Below are 23,407 nucleotides of genomic sequence, written 5' to 3' on the forward strand. Positions count from 1 at the left end.
ATTGCTCACGTGTGTCTTGCAAGACAAAATAATTTTGCAGAGGACATCATCCAAACACAGTTCTGTTGCCTGAAACTCCTCTTATCTCCTTCCCACACAACCCATGTTCTGGAAGATGAAACCACTTTCTCTAAATTGTCTCTACTTAAACCTTGACATTTAATGAGAAAGATTGCCACAGCAGCTACATATTCATATTCATTCTCATTCGTCTCTCTCTCTCTCTCTCTCTCTCTCTCTCTCTCTCAACTTTAAAGGGCTACCATCCCCTTTTAAAGACAGAAGGGAGAGAAAAGGAGCAGGTGGGCCAGTCATTCTGAGAGCACGCTCTCTGTTTCTCTTAATAGAAAGACTGGCAAGAGTGGCATCACCTACACAGGTGAAAGAGAGAACTGGCAGCAGTTTAAGGCCCACAATAACCAACCGATAGCAATAAAATATCAAGAGGCAAAAGAATGTACAAAAACCACTTACTAGGACATTAAAACGCAGTCAAAACAGAACAGATCCCACCTACTACTCTTATCTCAGTCTACAAACAAAAGACCATGCACTTGCCCCTTTTTTAAACAAAAGGTTGAAGGGTAACCACAGCAATAGACTTATTTTGGACAACTTTGCCCAAGCCTTGAGACTATCAGAAAAGCCCTTTACTTTCCAGCACTGGTGTTACCCTCTCCCAAAGACTGTATCTGGAGCAGAGCTCTTACTGATGACACATAGGGGAAGAGGAGAAAGTAGATGTGTTTCTGAGATATCCAAGGCAGCCCAGCCCCTGAGATACATGGGTTCCAAGCTATGAAAGGCTTTAAAGGTCATAAAACCTTGGCTTAAGTCTGGAAATTCACTGGCCCAGTCTGCACATTATGGCAAACCACAGTTAACTGTTTACCTCGAAATGGGGAGATTGATCCTCCTTGTAGTAAGTGAAAAACAAAGTAGAATAAATCAGTTGTGATTCCTGGGTTAGCTTATGTCTGAATTGTCATGGTTTGTTTTGCTCAAACCATGGCTGGTAAGCCAAAAACAAACTTTGCTTGGCTTTATATTGTGTTTTGCATGGAGCAAAGCAAACCATCATTATGTTCTGACATAATGCTGAGTAAGGGGTTGTGGTTTGCTGTTCCCACCTGTACTGGGGAGGAGTAAAAAGGGACTTACAGTGGTACCTCGGGTTACATACACTTCAGGTTACTAACTCCTCTAACCTCCTCTAACTCCTAAGGTTAAGAACTTTGCTTCAGGATGAGAACAGAAATCGGGCTCCGGTGGCGCGGCAGCAGCGGGAGGCCCCATTAGCTAAAGTGGTGCTTCAGGTTAAGAGCAGTTTCAGGTTAAGAACGGACCTCTGGAACGAATTAAGTACTTAACCAAAGGTATCACTGTAACTCTATTCACCATGGCTTACCATGGCAAGCAAATAGGGATGGGTGAATCTTTCAATTTTGGTTTCACAGTTTCTAGTATTTCCAATCTTCAGTTCTCCATATGCTTGTGTCGTTGTTTTTTTAAAAAACTGCAAAGCAAATTTCAGTAATATAATGCAATTTTTCTATGTTACTTTCACCAACACTTGCATTTTATGCACAGTTTACCTTAGTGTGTGCATTTTTTTACTGATCTGTGTGGAGAACTGTATTGCAAAATTCAGAGAAGTGTGACTTTCAAAGGATTGCTGTGTTTTGGTTTGCATAGCATTTTAGAAAGTGTGAATTACACATATTCTCCTTTAAATGTGAACTGAAGTGAATTCCTCTCTCATTCATAAATGCAAATGCTGTCACTGGGCAAGAAGCTATGGCATCACGCAACAGCTGTTGTTTCCAGACTGTTTTTAAGGGCAGCCCCATATAAAAGTGCATTGTAGTAGCAAGAGATAAAGGTGCAGCTAGGCAAGTGACCCTCTATATAAAGCAGCACAGAATTGCACAAGGAATGCAGAAGTGCAGCTGCACACTGAGCAGCCACCGCTGCCTCTGAACACATCTGCCATAGCACCACTGACCTATAAGTGAACTTTCATAGGTCCGCTACTCAAGATTAGAAATGCAAATATGTCCTTAAGTACAAGAGATAGAGGCACTCAGATCTCCAACTATTTAGCACACTTCCAAGTCAATGGAATGTACAAAAAAAGATAAAAGTATCTTATCAGCCTTTACTCTAATAAAACCAGAGATTGCTTTACATTCTTAAGACTATAAAAAAGGTTAAGGAAAGGAAAATCCTATGTTTTAAGACCTGTGAAGAAACATGGAATTGCTCAATTGCTGAGCAATACTCATATCTAAACTCCAGGAAGAATGATGTGTTTTTCTTTTGATATGCATTTGCAGTTGCTACTGAAATGGACTCAAATTGTGCACATGCACTATGTTATAATACAGATCACTAATGAATTTTAAACCATTACAAAAGCCATTTATAAGATCATCCAAGCTGCTCGGATAGCTTTCAGCTCAGCTGATTTGTGCTGTTGTGGTTTTGTAAAATTCTAGCGTGGAATGTATTCCTACAGACATTTACTCAGATGTAACTGAATTTACATTACACTTATACTATTGAATAGTACGTGTAAAAGCCACATCAACAGGAAATTTTACATATCTGGGAGCATTATCTATGCTATATCAAGGAAAATGGCAATGCTCCACTGTAAAAATCAGAGAAGCAAATGCTACCACTTTTGCATGTTCTTGGCTCATAAAAAATAGCAAAGATAAGCTTTTGCAAGACCAATGCAATTTATGGTGTAGCTGAAAAGGCATAGGAGATAAAAAAAAATTGCCTTGAGCTGCATTTGAAAGCTATGTAGGTAAAGAAATGTGAGGGCTCACTTAGATAAGCACAAACAAAACAGAGTTTTATAACAGCTTAAAGACTAGTAAATACATTGGTAATTTAAAGCCTAGCAGACATACACACAGGTACAGAGGAAAGAAACTGTAACTAGTGGGGCCAAAAGACCATGAAATGGGGTAACTGTGGTTGTCCATATCAGGATGGCATCGCCCTCTGGAACACCTAGGCAGGATCATTTCCCATTGCTCCCCTGACTTCTAATCTAGAATGGAAGAGCAAGCAACCTCTTAACCCCAAACTGAAAGGGGGGTCGCGGAATCAAAACACATGACTGGTATGTGAGTTACCTCAAAGCAAATCCCATATACGTAACTATTAATGATGAATATAATGTATGAAAAGAGAAGTGAGAAAGGAATTGAACCCAGAAGTCCGTAGAGGCCCCTCTCACATGTATGGCACTTGCAGAATCCATACTTTTAATTCTTAGTGGAAAGTTATATGCTGGCCCCAGAAAGAAGGGTGGGTGGAATGTCGTCTGGGAGACTCAGAGAACAGAAATTCATGGCAAAAACATTTCCATTTTCTTCAGAGGCTCCCTGAGTGCATGAATAATTCTGATTTCACAGAGCAGTAATACTCCTAGGCTTCCTGAGGACCAGTCATACTGTCCCAACAACTGCTGCAGAACTCAGTGGCCAAGTGTTCCATCTGCAGGGGCAAGAAACTCTATTAGTAATGTTTAGTAAACATGTGAACAGATGCCAAAGATGCAACAATATACATATCTAAGCTGAAACCTGGTGTATTACTTAAAACTGAAGTAATCTAAAAGCTTTCTCTTAATGTACACAAACAAAGCAGAGCAGACATTGCAGGGAGTTGGACTAGATGATCCCTACCAACTCTACAATCCTATGGTCCTGTATTTGAGAATTGTGTATAACATGCCCCTTCTCAAAGGCACCAAAGATGGAGGCAACCCTGTTAACAGGGGCGGAAAGTTCTTGCTTTCTTATTGGTTTGTTTTTGTTCTTGTTTTTATTATGTGTTTTGTTCTTGTATTTTTATGTTGTGAACCACAATGAGATCTATAGATTAAGGGTGATATACAAATAAAATAAATAAATAAATAAATCCATGATTCTATACTGGGAAACAAACTCTCAGTAAGGCCAAATCATTATCTAGCAAAGCTGTAGTTTTTAGATCTCCAGAACAGAGAAACCTATAAACAATGCTGTAACTGTTTCAGCTGTAATATCTTATGTAATATTTCTTATGTTAAGATTCATGATTTGATTGATTAGATTATTAGATTTGCACAACGGTTTGTATATGAAAATTCAAACAAACCACAAAAGGCTGCTTATCTAAGGGAATTAATTTTCGCACCCATTAGACATGTTTACTCAGCTTCATTTCAACTTATGCCCACAGAATACTGGACTGGTAAATTCTTTAACAGGCCAACCAATGACCATCTTTGTGTGTGTAAATCAGGCCAGAACAAAGACACTGCACAGCATATCCTGTATAGCCTTTTGTATAATTCACCTAGGGATGTATTTTTCTATTCACTACAGAATTTTCTGGAAGGTTAATCAGATTATTTCAAAATTAGATAGTTACTGGTTGATGCAGACAGGTTTGTTACCTATAAGGCCTCTTTATATGTGCTAGCAGCAAGAAAAATCACAGGATATGTTTTTGACCTAAAACAGTATACAGTAAGCTCCAAAGAGGAGTTCTTTTTTCATCTAAATGATTTGAGGAACCTTGTGATTATAAGCTTTAATAATTTGCAATTCTGAAAATGTATTGTTGCATGCCACCCCAGTCTCTGAGTGGTGTGAGACTCCAGGGGTTCTAGACACATACCCAGGGTTTGTGTTTCCTTTTGGAACGAGGCCTAGTGAAGACTGTGGTGTCTTTAGGATACAGTGGAACCTCAGTTGTTGACCTCTCTGTTGACGCATGTTTTGGCTTTCGAACGTCGAAAACCCAGAAGTACCTGCTTTGGATTTTGAACAATTTTTGGAAGCCAAACGTGCCTCACAGCTTCCGTTTTGAGTTTCCCTATTATATTGAGGCTTCCGCTTTCAGTTCTCGGTTTCTGAATGTTTTGGAAGTCAAACAGTCTTCCAGAATGGATTACATTCGAAAACCAAGGTTCCATTGTATATGGTCTATTTACACACTTACGCAACTTGAGCCTGTGATGGATGTGTTCACAGCAATAACACCCCCCAAAGGGTCTTGTTTATCCCACAGCCGCAGCCTTGGATTCAAACAGAAATCAAACCTTGCTTTCAAAAATTGCTCTGACTCTCTCCCCAGCTTGCTGCTTTTCTTCTAGCTCACATCACTGCCAAATTCTGTTCTCCATTCTGGCTTTTTCTGTAGGGGGAGGGCCCTCCACCAATTTGCCATCTTGCACCAAGTCCCTTAATTCCTCATTGCCTCACCAGGAAGTTACCTTGCCTATTTCAGGAATTAGAAGGCTTGATTAGCTTTTAACACTTGCTGGATCAAGGGATTAGAGGGGTCTGACACACACACACCCCAAAAAGCCTCACAACAGTATGTTCTAACTTTCTCTTCCGATTAGTTGTTTTAATGATTTATATTTAATGGCCATTGGCTACTAAGTATAAGACACCCTCAAATATCACCCTCAAAGGCTGCTGAAGCTGCTGCCTGCAAGAAAGAGTGGGCAGCAATAACCCCATTAGTAGGTCTTTCACTAACACTTTATAGGCTAAGAGTATGTGTTCTTTAAGCCATATGGATTTGGACATCTTACTTTCTCTAGCCTCTGACCTTTGTACTCTTCCATGCAATCTAAATAGAAGCGCAGTGCACACCCACAGTGCACCACATACTTCTAGCTTGTGCCGGCTCTATTCCCTGGGATCACAGAATCATAGAATCCTAGAGCTGGAGGCGACCAAGGGTGATCTAGTCCAACCCCTGCAATGCAAGAATCTCAGCTAAAGCATCCATGACAGATGGCCATCTAACCTCTGCTTAGAAACCCCTAAGGAAGGAGAGTCCACCACCTCTTGTGGGAGTCTGTTCCACTGTTGAACAGGCTTGGTGCAGAAGGACAGCAGAGAAATCTAGAATCTATGGATCAGGGAAAATATGGCTGCAGGCCTATCACGCTGAAGACACATGGCTTTTGGTCCACTAACAACACTCTCAGCCCCGAGTCTTTGTGGGCTGGCGTTATGGCCAGTAAAAAAACCCATCTAAATGTGAGCAAAATAGGAAAAATGTGACCACTTGTTCAAAGGGCTTGGAGCTACAGAGTTTGGCTCCTAGAATCACCAATATGGTCCAACATTATGGCTAACCAGGTAGAGTCAGTTTATGAGTCAAGGTCACCCTACCCCTCGGTGAAGTAATTGTGAATGGTTCTGTCTACATGCCCCAGAAGGGGGCATCATCCTGAGGATTAGGAATGCCCTCTGTGAACCTTTGGAGAAGGTAGTATTAGCAAAGTGTTGTGAATGTGTTCTTGCATGGATTTGAGCTATACATAAATGTTACAGACCCACCACTATCCAATACGTTTCCTGGCTTTGAGGATTTATTGTTTACTTCCTGCCCCCTTTGTGCACATATGTGGATATATATTTGCCAACTGAGGATACACTTCATGCTTCTCATGAAAGCTTGACGCTAAATCTGCTTATCTTCTAGGTAGCCACAAGACTCTAGCTATTACTTTTTCCCCAGCACATATGCCATCTTGGGGTTAGCACCGATCCTTATGTAGCCAAAACAGCACCACCTACTCACAAAAGAAAATTATCAGCAGGCTCAGGTGAATGCTGAACTTTGCAGTACAAAAAAAGGGAGGGAATACCACCCCACCTCCCAAATAGAGAAAACAAGAGGATGGAAAGAAGGAGTGCAGAATCAAAGTCAAACAAAGCCATGACCTGAGTCTCAGCCAGAGCTCATTACATGGCCATGGACTCTACTGACAGCCAACATGACCTTGGTCTTCAAGGGTTCCTTAGTTGGGACAGTTTTTTCCACTCTGGATACCTTCAAGGGTCCCAGCCATCCTTCCAGTGGTGGAGAAGCCAGAAAACAGAAACACATCCTCAGCACAGCAATATTTTGTTGCACAGCCTCACTTATACTTTTAGAAAGTGACTGCTTCAAGAGGTGAGGTAACTATGGGACTATTAAAACAAATGATGGAACTATTAAAACAAAAACAAAAAAGTCAACAAATATCATCTAGTTTGTTGTTAAGAGAAGAAGCAGTAGTTTCAAATCCAATAGTTAAGTTCTCAAGGGAGTATGACTCCTGTTCTCACCCCTCATTACAGCCACCTCATCTACATTGTGCAGAATACCACAAACGATGGCATCCTTCACATCAATATGCCTCTTTCAAAACATGGAGCAACAACATAGTTGGGCAATTTTTTAGACCCCACCAGTAATATTGAAGTAGCTCGCTCGCTCACTCACACACGCTCGCTCTCTCCATATATAAATTACTACAATTCCTTAAAGTCTACATGGTATAATTAATGTTTGCATCAATTAAAAAAACCCCAGAGAATATTATATTACACAACTGATTGTTCACAAATCATTGTTAATGATACAAAATTGACACCAACACCTAAACTCTCCCAACACAAATCAAATAATGCCAAAGAACAGGAAGCCAATGTTACTACATTGACTAATGTCATCTAGTCCAAATCACTGCAATGCAGAAATGACAGCTAAAGAATCCCAGACAGAAGGCTATCCAACCTCTGTTTAAAAACCTCAAATGAAGGAGCCTACCACCTTCCAATGCTGACAATTCCCATAGTCAGAAAATTCATTCTAATGTTTAGACAAAATCTCTCTCCTTTTTTTATTCAGATTTGAATTAATTGATTCTGGTCCTATCCACTGGAGGAGCAGAAAACAAGCTTGCTCCATCTTCCATATGACAGCTCTTCAGATAACTGAAGACTAGTACATACCCAACTCCCTCAACCATTCCTCACAAGGCTTGATTTCCAGACCCTTTATCATCTTGGTCTCCCTTCTCTGCACACATTCCAGCTCATGTGTATGAGTGAGTAACCAATAAGATTCTGCTACTCAGCTGCTAGCAAAAACATAGCTTGGTAATTTTCATATTGTGAAGACATGGCTTAAGAGTAAGTAAAACTGTCAGAATGGTAGAATAAGCTGCACACAAAAAACATGTTAGAGGTTCAACTTAATTCTCATTTTAAACAACTGAAAAACCAACATGTGAAGAGCATATAAACCATTAGTTCATCTACTCTGTACCGTCTACTCTGACTGACAATGGCTCTCCAGGGTGTCACATAGCAGGGCCAGAAAGTCTATCTTTCAGAAATCCTTCTTCTAAAAATTGTGTATGCTGGGAATTAAATGTGGGACCTTCTGCGTGCAATGCCGCTCCATTTAAAAATCTGACTGAAAAATCTCGAGTCTGGGAATATGGAATCCAATAAAAAAAGGAATGAGTTTATTCTAAAGCCCTGGCTGGCAACTAATTTTTAAACTGGGACCATATTTTCAATGCAGCAAAGACTCAAGGATCAAGGCCACTGGCTTTGGCCACTGACTGAACTGTGACATGGGCAAAATGTTTTTAATACCCTCTTCCCAGCATGAACAACACAGCTTCTGACAATGCCTACTCCTTATACACTTCAATTTATTGCTTCCCTATTTGAGCCAAGATGCAGGCAAAAGGGAGCTAAGTCTTCTGCTGGTGTTCAGGCAGGATAAAAGGCAGTAAAAGAGCCTGTGCATCAGAGCTTTTGAGGAAGAAGCCACTGACAGGGCCTGTTGCAATGTATGTGTCTGAAGCCACATGCCTGTCTCCAGACAGTGCCAAGGGTTGGTATTTTCTAAGGCACCAAGACCTGCCAAATGCCAACCATTGCAACAGCACAGTCATTTTCATTTTGCATGGAGCACCTGAGGTCAGAGGGAAAACTGTTTCCACTCCTCATATACAATACATGAAGTGGATCTACTGAGGGTGCTTTGTCCAACATTCAAGGTATGGCAATGGCAAGTGATGTGCACAGTGCTATTTTTCTAGAAAAGGAGATGCCAGAACTCACCATGAACACCTCCCTCATACTCTTTAATGGCAATGGCACTGACCTGAGAGATGCCGGAACTGAGTTCCAGTGAGTTCTGGCGGTGGGGGGACGATGACCGTGAAGGTGCATAAGAAGAGGCAGGATATTTCTGACAGCAGTGGCTGTTATTGAGGGCCAAACAAGAAACCTCCGGAGGCTTAACTGAGATTCTAGGCAACATACAGTAAAATTAAAACCCACAAAAAGGCAATTTTAATAAGCAGAAATAATATACAGTAGTATAGTCTTGGTTTAAATAATCCTGCTGTTGTACTGCATTGTACTTTGAAATCCTTGTTACACTGTAAAATTGTAAGTTCCTTTTTAGAATACTGTTCTTCCTAAGGCTATGTTTCTATTAATAAGGTAATACTGCTATGTTTGACTTTAAAAAAAAAAAAAAAACACTTTCCTGGAATAATCTGCAAAGGAAATGTACATGCTTCAGTATTCCTATTTTTTAACAAGACTACTCAGTTAAGACAGCTTCAATGCTTATTCCCTATTGTGGTCCCGTGGCCTGTGTGCACTTGATAATGGTTTTTTTATGAAACTGTCTTAGAGGTTTAACAGTTCTCTAACTAGAAAAATGCCTTTTAAATGTGATGCCTTTTCAAAAAAATACAGAGAGCGTTCAGGACTCTCTCTACACTGCTGCAGAGGCAAATCAGCCTCAGGGCAGTAATCAGACCTCATGATTAATGCCCCTTCACCCTCCTGACTTAATCACTTAGAGATATCACTGTGGAGGGCTTGATTTTGTAACAGACCTCTCTGCCAATCGGAGAGTACAGCTGAAGCTTAAAGGATTATGCTGTGTGTGTATGTGTTGGGGGAGGTCACGTGAATACATGGAGTTCAGTGCCACTAACAACAGTGATGTGGTGGAGTCAGCGTTCTTCTCCTAAGCTCAGCTATTGTTTACCCTTTACAGAAATGAGACACTGGAGCTTTTGCTGAACTTACTCTGAGAAAGTTCCAATTTGAGGAGCAAAATGTTTCTGCCTGCTGTCAAGAAGCCTACATACTTCACTCTGAGGCAAGGTAGTGCATACCAGGTGAGTGTTCAGCTACGTTGCTTTGTAGCTTGCTTTTTAAAACAAAGGGAATTAAAGGGTGTTGTTTTTGCTATAATACAGGCAAACGGTTAATGAGCAAAAACATAGAACTTCTGCATCAGAAGGCAGTAAGCACCTGTGAGACGATTCATAATTTTTTAAAAAAGGTAATCTGTTAGGAAATTGTGTATGTAGATATCTTTGTTTCAATACTATGGATGTTATATCTAATTAAACTTCATCTAACCTTATCAACTTTCTTTACTGCAATTTTTCTAGAAATATGTATTGTATACATTAAAATGGATCAGTAACTTTAATACTTTCTATTTTGTCATTCATAAAATACAAGGTTATACCAACAGATTTAAGGAAGAAATATAATGGTACACAAAATATTACAAAGCTGTGATTTTACATTTTATGTTGCAATAAGTTAGAGTCAGCAATCCAGCTGCATTTTTATTAAGTCATTAGAAGAGATGGTTAGTAAAAGATGAAACTTCATTAGATTGTAACAGACTTGGCTTGGTATTTTAATGCTAACATAGATTCAAAAGAACTTTTAATCCTGTTTTGCAATATATATGAATGAATATATGACACAGATATGAAGTATTCGTTTAAGTCTGATATCTGCATGTCTACTGTAGTATTAAGCAAGACTCAAAAGAAGTATTGGCTGAAACAGCTAAATCTTGTAGCACCTTAAAGATTAATTTTTAAGTCAACTAATAAATTAATCCTGCATTGCAGGGGCTGGACTAGATGACCCTCATCTAGTCCAACTCTACAGTTCTATGATTCTATGTCTCTGGTCCACAAAACATTGTACCATAATCAATTTATTTTTCTTTAAGGTGCTACAAAGCCAGCTTTGTGATTTTTGGTACAGCAGACTCCCCCCAGAAGTGGTCTGAGCTAAGCAATCAATAACAGAACCTTAGATACTCTATATAAATCCTTAAAAAAAGCTAAAGAGACAAAAGTACAAAAATGTTCTGAATACCTGCTCCTTAGTTTCCAATTGAAATATACAGAAATATTATCTAACTGACTTCAGGAGTCAAAGATGAACTGAAATATTTGTGTATGTTTAAATGCAGATATGAATAGTCTTACTGGTAAACATTATATGACTGTTGGTTCAAATAATGATCAGTAGCAGAAAATCAATTGTGTCTGAAACAAACAGCTCTTTTCTAAAATAAAAATGTGCCTGACAGGAGCCATGCAGTCCTGCAGAACTAGTTTACAAATGAAGCCCTTTTGTAAAGGAAAATTTGGAACTTAGCAACTACTGCAGACCAACAGTATAATAATAATAATGGGGTATAATAATAATGATAATGATAATAGTGCTCATGAACAAAGAACATTTATGCAACTAGTGAAATAACATGTGGGCATAAATTACAAAGGACTTCAGTTAAACGGACAGTAGAAAAGAAGATGCACAAGAAATTTCAAGTAATAATAATAAATACATGAATAACATTAACAAGAGACTTGTTGAAAAAGAAAATGGTTAATACTGGATGATTAACTTCACCAACTGTCCCTGCTTCAAGGATCTAACATTTAGAAACATTTGATCTAACGTTTAGAAACATTTCAATCAGCTTCCCAGTAAGGTTGCAACCCATCTCTAGAAAAATGTGGTTTGTCCTTTTTCTGGACATTCAAACGGGACCCCTTTTTCATGCATTCCAGCTCCTCCTCCTCCTCCTCCTCAAAACTGCTTGGACAGAGGGTGGGTCCAGTGAGAGGAGAGGAGTGAGAGCCTGAGCAGGAGTTTGTGCGAGCAGAGGATGGGTCCAGGAGGAAGAGAGCCAAGAGTGAGAGAGTTGTCGCAGGACATGGGCAGAGGGTGGGGCCAGTTTTTGCATGGGTAGAGATGGGTCACGGAACATGAGAGATGGGGGGGAAAGAGTTTTTGCAGGGGCAGAGGCAGGTGCATCAAAGATGGAGATTCAGAGACACAGCGTCAGAGAGTGAAGAGGGGTTGCATGGGCCTGGTCTGTCCATTCGGTAGAGAGCAGAGGGATTGGGTATGAGTGTTTTTGCATGGGCAGAGGTGGGTGGGACGGAGAGTGATAGGGTTTTTTTAAAAAAAATTGAATAAACCACTGTAACCCCTGTGTGCCATTGTAATGGATTGCTTTGAAGTCATTTCTGCACCAGGTAATTTGTAACCCCCAAATTCCCTGCCCCAACATGTCCCATATTTTGCCTGACCTTTTATTTTGCCCGACCAAAGGCAACAACGTTACTTCCTAATTATGTTGCTATTGTCTGCATCATTAGAAATAATGAAGAACAAAAAATAGTTGCTAGGAAAATTGAACTCTAATTCACTGTCAAAAGTTACTAAAGGTGTAGCCTAGTAAATATAATAGGAAGAATGTTCAGTAAAATCTACGGTAACCTCCAGTTACACACTTTAATAAAGTAAGAACACTTAAGGCTACCAACTCTGCTAGGGATTAAGTAAAGAGAGTATGGTTTGATTGGGAATTAGCACGCTTCCTAGTAATTTTAGCCACAAAGCAGCTACCCTGAACATTCAAGACCAGAAATGCAAACCAAAGCAACCATCCTTATTATGAACACCAACGGGAGAAAATATCCTGTTTCAATGCATTTCCTGGAAATATTTATGCATTACCAGTCCTGGCATTCTGGGGCCACAGAATATGAGCCCGTTTCTCAACAGGAAACTCCACTGCAGCCAGCATAATGCACTGCTGATAAGTCACTAGGTCGACTTTCACTTGTTTTATTGACAGGAAGTAGCACAGCATAATGGTTTCCAGGAGAAGCACCATCTGTGCCGCCTGTGAATCTTTTCCAACTGGCAAAAGAGTATCTATGGAAAATGTTCCCATGATGCCAAGTTTCACTTCTTTCCCCACTCACAAAGTCTAAACTCACAAAGTTTCAACAAATGGTGTTTGGGTTAGTAAATGAACTGTTGCTTCTGTTGTGCCAAATTCATTGAGGCAGATTCAGTTCTGAAATAACAGCCAAGCTGCAATAAAATCAACAGTACCATCATTTCTCACACTGAAACTAATGTGGCCAACAATTTGGGAGATTTGAATTGCCTTGGAACGATGATTTGTGTCAGCACACATCTCAAGTGAACCATGTCAGATCTCACCAGATTTCATGTATGCATCTATTTTTAATACAGATTAATGAAACTGAAAGTTGAAAGGTGATTCAGAGAAAAGAAGAAAAATCCTACAATATACAGATTATTTGTTGCTTACAGCATCTCTTTCAGAGATCAATCTGGCTCGTTCTTATCCATTTGTACTTCAGGTTGCTAGGCTGTCTCAGTCACCTGCTCTTTTGCTAAAGCAGTTGTCCGTTTTGCTTCTGTGAAGTTTTTGCAATAAAGTTAAATTTATGAGGGCAGAACAGTATTGTTACTAAAGTTCTGTGCCACCCCCCAATTTCTGCCAAGTTGTAGCGAAATTCCAGGGGGGTCCAGGTGCTCACCTGGGGTCGTGTTTCTTTTGGGAGATCAAGGCAGTGTCTTTAAGAAATATGGTTTATTGTACACATATTTACATCTGGATCTACTTTGGAGAGAGTTCAGAGTAGTACATCTGAAGCAGGGCTTGTTCCCCACAGCCATGCAGCATTGGAGTCCAAAACATCCTGCACACCATCTCTGGGTCTCTTTCCTAGCCTGTCAATCTGGTTCTACCCCACAGGGTCTCTACCTGGAGTTTTGGCTTTGCCCTTCTTCCCAAGAACCCTTGGTCCAAGCAACTCCTCCCCCTGTGTCTGTTCGCCCCCCCCCCTATCCAGACCTCTTTTTTCAAAAGAACCACATTCTTCCTGTTTGATACCACACCTCCTGTAACCTCCCCCTCCAAACTCTGCTATTTCTTCTGCTAAATAACACACAGATGGGAGGGGGACAAACAGCAGCTGCATGGTCAATTTTTCAGTGATGTCCTGAACAGGAGAACTGGTTCAGCCTGTATTCTTCACTGGTCTGGCATGTTCCTTTCATTACTCCAAACATTATCTAAATTCTACCATTTATTTATTTCTAACATTCACTAACTCTAGCAGTTATAGGTCGTCGCCCCCCCCCCAAAAAAAAACCCTGTTACTCCAGATCTGTAACAGTATATTTTCTGAATAGTTTCTAATCTGAAGAAAGATAAATGCATTCTTTGCATCAATCTTCCACTACCTTTTGTAATGTATATGACAGTTCATAGAATCATAGAATTAGGCCAACCTCATTAAGGAGCAGTGGAAGATGCACAAGGAGATTAAAGAGATCAACAACCAGGAAAAGGTGATTTCAAATGTTAACAGCAAATTACACCAAATTTACCTGCCAAGATTGAACTAGGAGATAATGAGAACTACTAAAGTGTAATCACACATTTACACAAACATGTAGCTGAGTCCAAACACTGGTTAAAAATGAAAATCTGCTTTGGGAGGGAGAACTTTAGAGCACAGAACTGGTGCTTAACTCCTCTCACTTGCCGTTACTCCAATCCATATCCCCTCTAAGTTATTTTTGTTTGTTTGTTTAAAGCATTTCTTACCCGCTCTTCACCACACAACAATTTCAGGCTGGGTTCCATTAACCTCATTAAGTTCTAAGTGTATTGGGTTCCATGCTCCTGGATGCTCCCCAAGGATGAAAAACAAACGAAATTAAAAATGGGAAGAGACGCGGGTGGCGCTGTGGGTTAAACCACAGAGCCTAGGGCTTGCCGATCAGAAGGTCGGCGGTTCGAATCCCCGCAACGGGGTTCGAGCTCCCATTGCTCGGTCCCTGCTCCTGCCTACCTAGCAGTTTGAAAGCATGTCAAAGTGCAAGTAGATAAATAGGTACCACTCCAGAGGGAAGGTAAACGGCGTTTCCGTGAGCTGCTCTGGTTCGCCAGAAGCGGCTTAGTCATGCTGGCCACATGACCCGGAAGCTGTACGCCAGCTCCCTCGGCCAGTAAAGCGAAATGAGCGCCACAACCCCAGAGTCGTCCGCGACTGGACCTAACTGTCAGGGGTCCCTTTACCTTTAACAAAAGGAGGAGGCATAATTTGGCAATATTTTTTTAAAAAAACAACCACCATGGAATACTACACTGGAAAATAGCTTGTTTGCTTTCACCCACACTGCACAATCTCCATTATATGATACTGATGGTTGCAACCTCCCACCAGTCAAACTGGTCACAGGCGCCACCATGCAATAATAAATGACAGGCTTGGGAAAACGTTTTGTAGGTTATTCATGCCAACACCCTTGACCAAGCAGGATTTTCTACTGCACTTATTAAAATAAAAAAACTCATCTATTAAATACCTGTGTTATAAGTAATTGTGACTCATCCATCTGCAAGTGAAAGATTATCCTATTGCCCAATCTGCCCTCCCTATTACATGACACAGAACATGTGCTGTACCACAGAGCCCTATGGCAACTGAAATTGACTAGGTTCTGTACAATAAATGCAGGAAAAGAAAATTCACTATTTATGTAAAACAGGGTAGCCAATGTGGTGCCTTCCAGATGTTGCTGGAGTATAGCTCCCATGAGCCCCAGCTAGTAAGGGCAAAGCTAGGGACAATGGGAATTGCAGTCCAACAATTGGAGGGTGCCACATTGGTTGTCTCTGATGTAAAACAATGGGTACAAAGAAAGTGAACTGGAAGGAAACATGAATACAGTGGTGCCTCGCAAGACGAAATTAATTCGTTCCGCAAGTTTTTTCTTCTTGCGAGTTTTTCGTCTTGCGAAGCACAGTTTCCCATAGGAATGCATTGAAAATCAATCAATGCGTTCCTATGGAAACCGCCATCAGACCAGGTCCGGGGACAGTCTGTCCCCCGACCTCTTCTGAAGGCGGGGGGGGGGGGACAAGGGCTTTTCTTCCCACCGCCAGCCTTCAGAAGGCTGTTCAGAAGGCTGGCGGTGGGAAGAAAAGCCCTTCTCCCCACCTCCCGCCCTGCAAGCTCCGGGGACAGGAGGGCTTTGCTGCCGACCGCCAGCATTTTAAAAGCCCCCGGGACAGCGGAGACTTCTCCGCTGTCCCGGGGCGATCTTAAAATGCTGGCGGGTGGCAGCGAAGCCTTCGCTGCCGACCCCCAGCATTTTAAAAGCCCCTGGGACAGCGGAGGTCTTCTGAAGGCAGGCGGTGGGCGAAAGTCTTTGCTCCCCCCTGCCTGCCTTCAAAAGCCGTCCGGGATAGCGGAGAAACGCGCTGCGCTTCTCCACTATCCCGGGAAGGCAGGCGGGGGGGGAGCAAAGACTTTTGCCCCCCGCCGGCCTTCAGAAGAAGTCCAGGAAGGCCGGTGGTGGGTGAAAGTCTTTGCTCCCGACGGCCAGCATTTTAAAAGCGGTCCGGGATAGCGCGCTTCCCTGCTATCCCGGACCGCTTTTAAAATGCTGGCGGTGGGGAGCAAAGCCTTTCGGCCCCCGCCGGCCTTCCTGGACCTCTTCTGAAGGCCGGAGGGAGGCGAAAGGCTTTGCTCCCCACCGCCAGCATTTAAAAGAGGTTCCCGGAGATTTCCCTATGGGCTTTCTTCTTGCGAAGCAAGCCCATAGGGAAATTCGTCTTGCGGAACGACTCAAAAACGGAAAACTCTTTCGTCTTGCGAGTTTTTCGTTTTGCGAGGCGTTCATCTTGCGAGGCACCACTGTACATGACATACTTGAGCACAGCTACAAGTTTGCCATTTTATGTTTTTAATTCTCTAGTGAGTACTACATGTAAAATATATGTTTGTTAGGTGAGGGTTAAATAAAAGTCAAAAGAATCTAAAGATCATGCAGCTAAAAATCCCAAGAGTTCGCTTTTGTTAAACAACTATCCTGAAAATTATCCATGATGTATATTGGAGGTTGAATAGTAAGTCTGCTTAGTATGCTACAGAGCACATACATACACACAAAGCAACAAGCAAATTCTCTCATAGCCTTGTTTCATTGCCTAATAAAGAGTGCAGTGTTTGTGCTTGTGTTTTAATGATTATTAGCTTCATTTTTAATGGTAAACCTTTCAGCTGCATTTCAGTAAGTGTTTTAATTAGCCCGAACAATTATAAGGCGCTATCAGGCAACCAGTTTCTAACCTTTTTGTCATGCATGTTTCTGCTGAAAACCCTTGTCTAACCCTCTTGTCTAACCCTTGGCAAATCCCATCTTTTGCAATCTTAAGATTAGGCTGCTTTGTGGGTGACATGAAAGCACAGCAACAGTTTTGTATGAGCCAGGTTTAACGACATTAGCTGGACATTGGTCAGGCTACGAAGAATCATGAAACTAGTTCCATGACTTTAAACAAACTTTAGACTACTTTTTTCAAAGAGCAGAACATACAACACTCAATCTGCTCAGTTTGAAAGTGTCAGTAGTTTCAGAAATGGTTTATGATGTGGCATAGTTGTCAGCTATTCAAAGCCCAAAATTCCATTTTGACTAGTGCAAGATCTAATCAAGCGGATGTACGTCGAGCGAGGGACTACTGTTAATTCCACTGCAGACTGAAACAGCCAGTGACGTCAGCAAGGAAAAGGGGCAACTTCATCAACTGTCCTCAAATCAGTTGTCTGTGAGAAGATCTGTGAGTCTGGAACAATCTTGACTTCCTGACCTAGACACTGCTGCTGCCTCTCAGATTTGGTGTGGGGCAAGGGGATAATAGCTCTTTCTACCAGGGTTTGCTCTTTGCCCCATTACCAAGGCCAAGACATCCTGAATCTGAGTAAACATCTGGCATATGGTGAGGGAGTCTGCTTCTTTGTTCTAGGGTGGAGGATCTACATGTGGAAGCCTGCCCATGCTGAGACTGTAAACAACCTCATTGAAACATTTTTTAATGCCACCTTGTACCATGTAAACCACTTTGAGAACTTTTTTTTAAAATAGAAAAGTGCTATATAAATATTCTAAACAAATAAACAGAGACCCTTAAGGGAGTCAGTGCAACTCTTTCATTCCTAGTAATTCTCTGTATATACACTTGGATATACAGTACTCTTGATAATATAACAAAATTACTAAAATAAGAAATTGAGATGAGCCCTGGTGGATCTGACCAAAGCCATATCATATATTGCTGAGCATTTTGCCCTCACAACGGCCAACTAGTTGATTCTGATAAGCCTATAAGCATGTTATGAACAACATACAAAAATGCATTATATTATCCTTGTAAATTGCACACAAAAGGGTTATAGGGACGCAGGTGGCGCTGTGGGTTAAAGCCTCAGTGCCTAGGACTTGCCGATCGAAAGGTCGGCGGTTCGAATCCCTGCGGCGGGGTGCGCTCCCGCTGCTCGGTCCCAGCGCCTGCCAACCTAGCAGTTCGAAAGCACCTCCGGGTGCAAGTAGATAAATAGGGACCGCTTACCAGCGGGAAGGTAAACGGCGTTTCCGTGTGCGACTCTGGCTCGCCAAAGCAGCGATGTCACGCTGGCCACGTGACCCGGAAGTGTCTCCGGACAGCGCTGGCCCCTGGCCTCTTAAGTGAGATGGGCGCACAACCCCAGAGTCTGTCAAGACTGGCCCGTATGGGCAGGGGTACCTTTACCTTTACCTTTTATCCTTGTAAATTGCACACAAAAGGGTTATATTAGGAGAAATGCACAGTAAAATGCTGATGAATTTTCATAATGATTCTGCACCTTCCCCCTGTTAAACTGCAAACTGATTTTGAAATGGGGGGGCGGGGAGGGGGTGGAGAGAGAGACAGAGAGACAGAGAAACAGATTAAAACCATGATAGAAAGATTTGCCCTGTTTATAATTCCCAGCACCTTGTATCCAGAGGCACCTACTGTGTCCAACAGAAGAGTTAATATAGCTATCTTGGCTAGTAGCTATTAGTTGTTGTTGTCATTGTCATCATCATTATTTATACCTCAGCCAATTTGGGCGGCTTATAGCATATCTCAAAACTTTTAGAATTGTTCATTGTCAAGATCTATATACACAATGCTAAGATATGTTTTAATTATTAAAAAAATCAGTGGAATTAAGCCCTGCTGCCCAGAATATCTTAACCTCAAAAAAATCAAAAGAGAAAACTGATTTTCCCAATAACAGTTTCCCGTAAGACATTTCATATCTTCAATGGAATCTGCCAGCTTAGGGCAAAACTGCTTTCTACTGAGAATGCAGTAAACTAACCCGGCGGAATTGGAAAAAGGCAGGCAGCTAGTGGGGTGGGGGGGGGGGGGGGAGAGAGAGAGAGAGAGATAGAGCAACTGTAACTGAACACCAAACTGGAGTCTTCCAGGAACATCTCCCTTTCTACCAATCAATCGGAAGCAGCCAACACTCAGCAGAGTGTAATGTCAGGAAACACTCCCCTCTGAGATCAGCCTCCTGTTTCTTGAAACTGGCTGTAAACAGAGAAAGGGAGGAGCTAGCCTTGGCTTGCCAAGAGAAGCAGAAACTTTGTGAGTAATTTACTAGAGGAAAAACAAGTGCAGCACACATGCAGAAAAACTATCAAGCTGTGTAAGGCTCCTGGTGATCGCAGAAGATCACTATGTGTTCCAAGAGGGAAAATACAACACCCTTCAGCATGCTTTCTTCTCCTGAGATGTTATTTATCAGCCATATCTGGACTCCGAAGTACAAAGGAAAATGCTACATGAATTGAAGGTAGGAGTTTAAGAGGTTTCGTAGCAGCAGGGAAAGGGAGTTTGAGGTAAGGCAGTGGGCATGACAGCTGTAAGAATTGAGAATCAAAACAGAGTGAATGTTATGCAAAAAGTTTTAGTAATACAATATTCTAAAGAAGCAAAAATTTATTTAAAACTTAATACAGTATAAGCCTTTGGAGAAACACACACGTTCATACAAAGGTTTTTATTGTACTAAGCAACACATGGTACTTTATCTTACCAGGAATAACTGTTCTCTAGGTACTATAAAATAGCATTTTTTATCTGAAAAATAAACAAAATAGAATCAAATGACATGTTATCTAGCAAAATGTAATTTTTTCAGACTGAAACCCCGATTTCATTGGGATAGGGGTAGGGATGTCTCACTACCTCCTAGATAAATTTTTATTGTGGGCTTTCAAATGATGTAATTTTTTTATTACTCAAATGATGTAACAGAAAGAATAACCATGATAATTTCACCAAAAATCAGTTACTATCATAGCTATTACCCATGGTGGCTATGCTCTACCTCCACGGTATCCCAGTTGCTGGGGATCGTAAGTGGGAAGAGCACTGCTGCACTCAGGTATCCCACGGTATCCCAGTTGCTGGGGATCGTAAGTGGGAAGAGCACTGCTGCACTCAGGTCCTGCTTCCAGGCTTCTCATAAGTATCTGACTGGTCACTGTGAGAACAGGAAGTTGGACGAGATGGGTCTTTGGCCTCAAAAAAAAAAAAAAAAAAAAAAAAAAAAACCAGTTAATCTTGGGGATTATGGAGGGTTTATCTTGGCATTATATAGGAAACACTGGGGCCACTTTCACTGCATAAGAAGAAATATGACGAGATATAATATTGTTTAAATAATGGCTGTGTGGGACTAAGTCTAAGGGTATGAATTGATAACCTGCCCGTCTTGGAAAAGACAAAAGAGAGGTAGTGAAGATTGCAGGTTTACACGTAAGTCTATGGTACTGATGAACTCAAAAGATGCAATCCACCAGTGACTGCTGCCTAATCACTTTATTTCCTTAGAACTAACTTCTTCCACTGAATTGAGAGGAAGTTGCATAGTAGCAGTGTTTGGTAAATTGGATCAAAGAAAGTCATATTCAAATTTCCTGGGTTTCTGCTTGGTCTCAGTTGTGGCGGGTCCACAACTCAGGGGTATGGCATATGCTTTGCAACCTGAAGGTTGCAGGGTTTAATTCCTGACATCTTTAGTTTAAAAAAAAGGAGACTGAGAACTGACATGGTATTGCTGTCTCTGCCTGAAACCTTGTTGAGCTAGATGGAGCAATATCCTGACTCAGTGAAATCAGTTTCATGTACACATGATGTTAAAATATTGAATATTATCTTAATATTTTTCAGTTGAATTATGTGCAGTGCTTTAGATTTTCAAGATAAACATACGTTATTTAAGTGTCATAAGGTATGCTATGCTAATCCTTCAGTTAATTAAAATAGGAAATCATTATATGCAGAAATAACACACCTTTAAATTAAGCTATGATCAAAGCAATTGCAAAAGCATTTGCTTGCTGCTCCAGAAGGGAAAACTGTCTTATGAGAGGGAGGTCAGTTCTTATAAATTATCCAGCCACTTCTGTGCCTGATAAAACTTTTGGAGCTCTCTTGATTCCTGAGATAGATTAGGGGTGCATAATTGAAAACACAAACAAAACACATGTGCTTAAAAACAACAGCAGTAGAACTAAGTTGATTTGGGGCCAGGTTCTCCAGCTGCACACCCACGCAATTCCTTTTCACACCTCAGCCAAGCTATTCCTGTGTAGCTAAGAGGCAACCATGTCAATCAGTATTACAAACTTTTCCAAAGAATTCTGGACACAGTAACCCTCACAAAGTTACAATTCCCAGCAACCCTTAACAAACTACACTGCCTAGAATTCTTTGATGGGGAAATGTGCTCTGAATGCACTTTAAGGGTATAGCCTGATTTTGCTTTTTTGAAAGAAAGAAAGAAAGAAAGAAAGAGCGGGAGGAGGGAGGGAGGGGGAAAGGAGGTGCCATGACCATGAATTAAGAATCCCCTTATTTATTTGTTTAATATATTTTATACTACATTTCTCTCCCAAGTTGGGATTCAAGGTGGCTTACACTGTTAAAAATTATAAAATACAAAGCATTCCACCCCCAGCAATTCTTCTGGGAATGAAGTCGGTATCTCCAAACCAGAAGATGAAGGGAAAATAGTGCCAGCCACAGATGCACTTCCACAAGATGAGTCTGTAGTTAGTGCCCTTCCAAATGTGGAGCTGGAACTGTCCTCCAAGTTGTGGCCCTGCTGTCCTTAGAGGACTCCGTTGCAGAAGCCCCAGTGAGACTAGAGGCTTTTCTGTTCTGCTGGCAGCAGCACTCTATTAGAGTCGGTTGTGCACCTTTTAACTGAAGAAGCATCTTCCTGTGGAGATGTGGCTAAGAACTGGGATACAGCTACTGCCACTATATAGGTCTCAACCTGAGATTGCTTGTTGGTAAATTCATATCAGAGTTCTTTGGATGCACAGATTAAATGTTATATCCCTGGCCCAAGGAGTTTAAGATTTATGCTTTGACAGCAGGGTAAAGAGGAAAGGATCACAGGGGCAAAATATGTACAAGTACTGTTATACTGCTTAGATTTCCTTTCAACTGGGTGTGAGAACTTGTATGGTTAAGCCAAAGGCTTCATAGAAGAGGAGAGTTTTGAGGCAGCGTTTAAAAGAAGGGAGAAAGGTAATGCCATTTAGGTCTCATCGAATGTCATTCCAAACACATAGAGAAGAAAAACAGAATGGCCAGATCAGTTAAAAGGAGCAAGAGCACAATATAGGAGGGGTTCAACATAAAAACAATTTTTGAATGCCTATGTAGCTGCTATAAGCCACAGGAAGAACAAAGGCTAGCTGTGGTTCCAAGAGAAAAACACCTTAAATTGAGGAAGGAAATGTTTAGGTTAAACAGCAGCAATTATTATCCAGTCAGTATCACAGCCATGCTAAGCAGAAAATAGCTGTCATGAAGCATGCCATCCTAGACAGGCACAAGGAAGTTGATGACTTTATATTCCAGTCTTGATGACTTTATATTCCAGTCTTCAAATTATAAAATTATACAGTGGTACGGGTGGCGCTGTGGGTAAATCCTCAGCGCCTAGGGCTTGTCGATCGCATGGTCGGCGGTTTGAATCCCCGCGGCGGGGTGAGCTCCCATCTACGGTCCCAGCTCCTGCCCACCTAGCAGTTCGAAAGCACCCCTAAAGTGCAAGTAGATAAATAGGTACCGCTTTCTAGCGGGAAGGTAAACGGCGTTTCCGTGTGCTGCGCTGGTGCAGGCTCGCCAGAGCAGCTTTGTCACGCTGGTCACGTGACCCGGAAGTGCCTCCGGACAGCGCTGGCCCCCAGCCTCTAGAGTGAGATGGGTGCACAACCCTAGTGTCCGTCAAGACTGGCCCGTACGGGCAGGGGTACCTTTACCTTTACCTTTTTTCCTCGGGTTAAGTACTTAATTCGTTCCGGAGGTCTGTTCTTTTTTTCCCCCCCCAAATAATATTTATTTATACAACAAGAAAAAAAACCACAAAAAACCACAAATACCAAATTACACACAAATTACAAAAATAAACATAGACACATAATTTTCTTGGCAAACAATTCCGGAGGTCTATTCTTAACCTGAAGCACCACTTTAGCTAATGGGGCCTCCTGCTGCCTCCGTGCCACCGGAG

General features: G+C 41.5%; 2 protein-coding genes across 10 annotated transcripts in view; one reads left to right on the forward strand and one right to left on the reverse strand.

Moving 5' to 3' along the window:
* Positions 1 to 23,407, reverse strand: part of CHLSN (cholesin) — a 153,147-nt gene that overhangs the window by 73,484 nt on the left and 56,256 nt on the right. The gene's annotated exons all lie outside the window — the stretch shown is intronic.
* The window catches only part of GPR146 (G protein-coupled receptor 146), a 66,885-nt gene that overhangs the window by 21,028 nt on the left and 22,450 nt on the right, over positions 1 to 23,407 (forward strand). For 2 of the 4 annotated variants that reach the window (XR_013833150.1, XM_079953973.1), the window contains exon 2: positions 9,889 to 10,012. The gene's annotated coding sequence lies outside the window, so the exon portion shown is untranslated. Of the gene's footprint in view, positions 1 to 9,888; positions 10,013 to 19,288; positions 19,713 to 23,407 lie in introns of those variants that run through there. The other 2 variants (XM_079953975.1, XM_079953974.1) reach the window with 2 other exon arrangements.

The sequence above is a fragment of the Podarcis cretensis genome (genome assembly GCF_951804945.1).
Source record: "Podarcis cretensis genome assembly, chromosome: 14".
NCBI classification, from domain to species: Eukaryota; Metazoa; Chordata; class Lepidosauria; order Squamata; family Lacertidae; genus Podarcis; species Podarcis cretensis.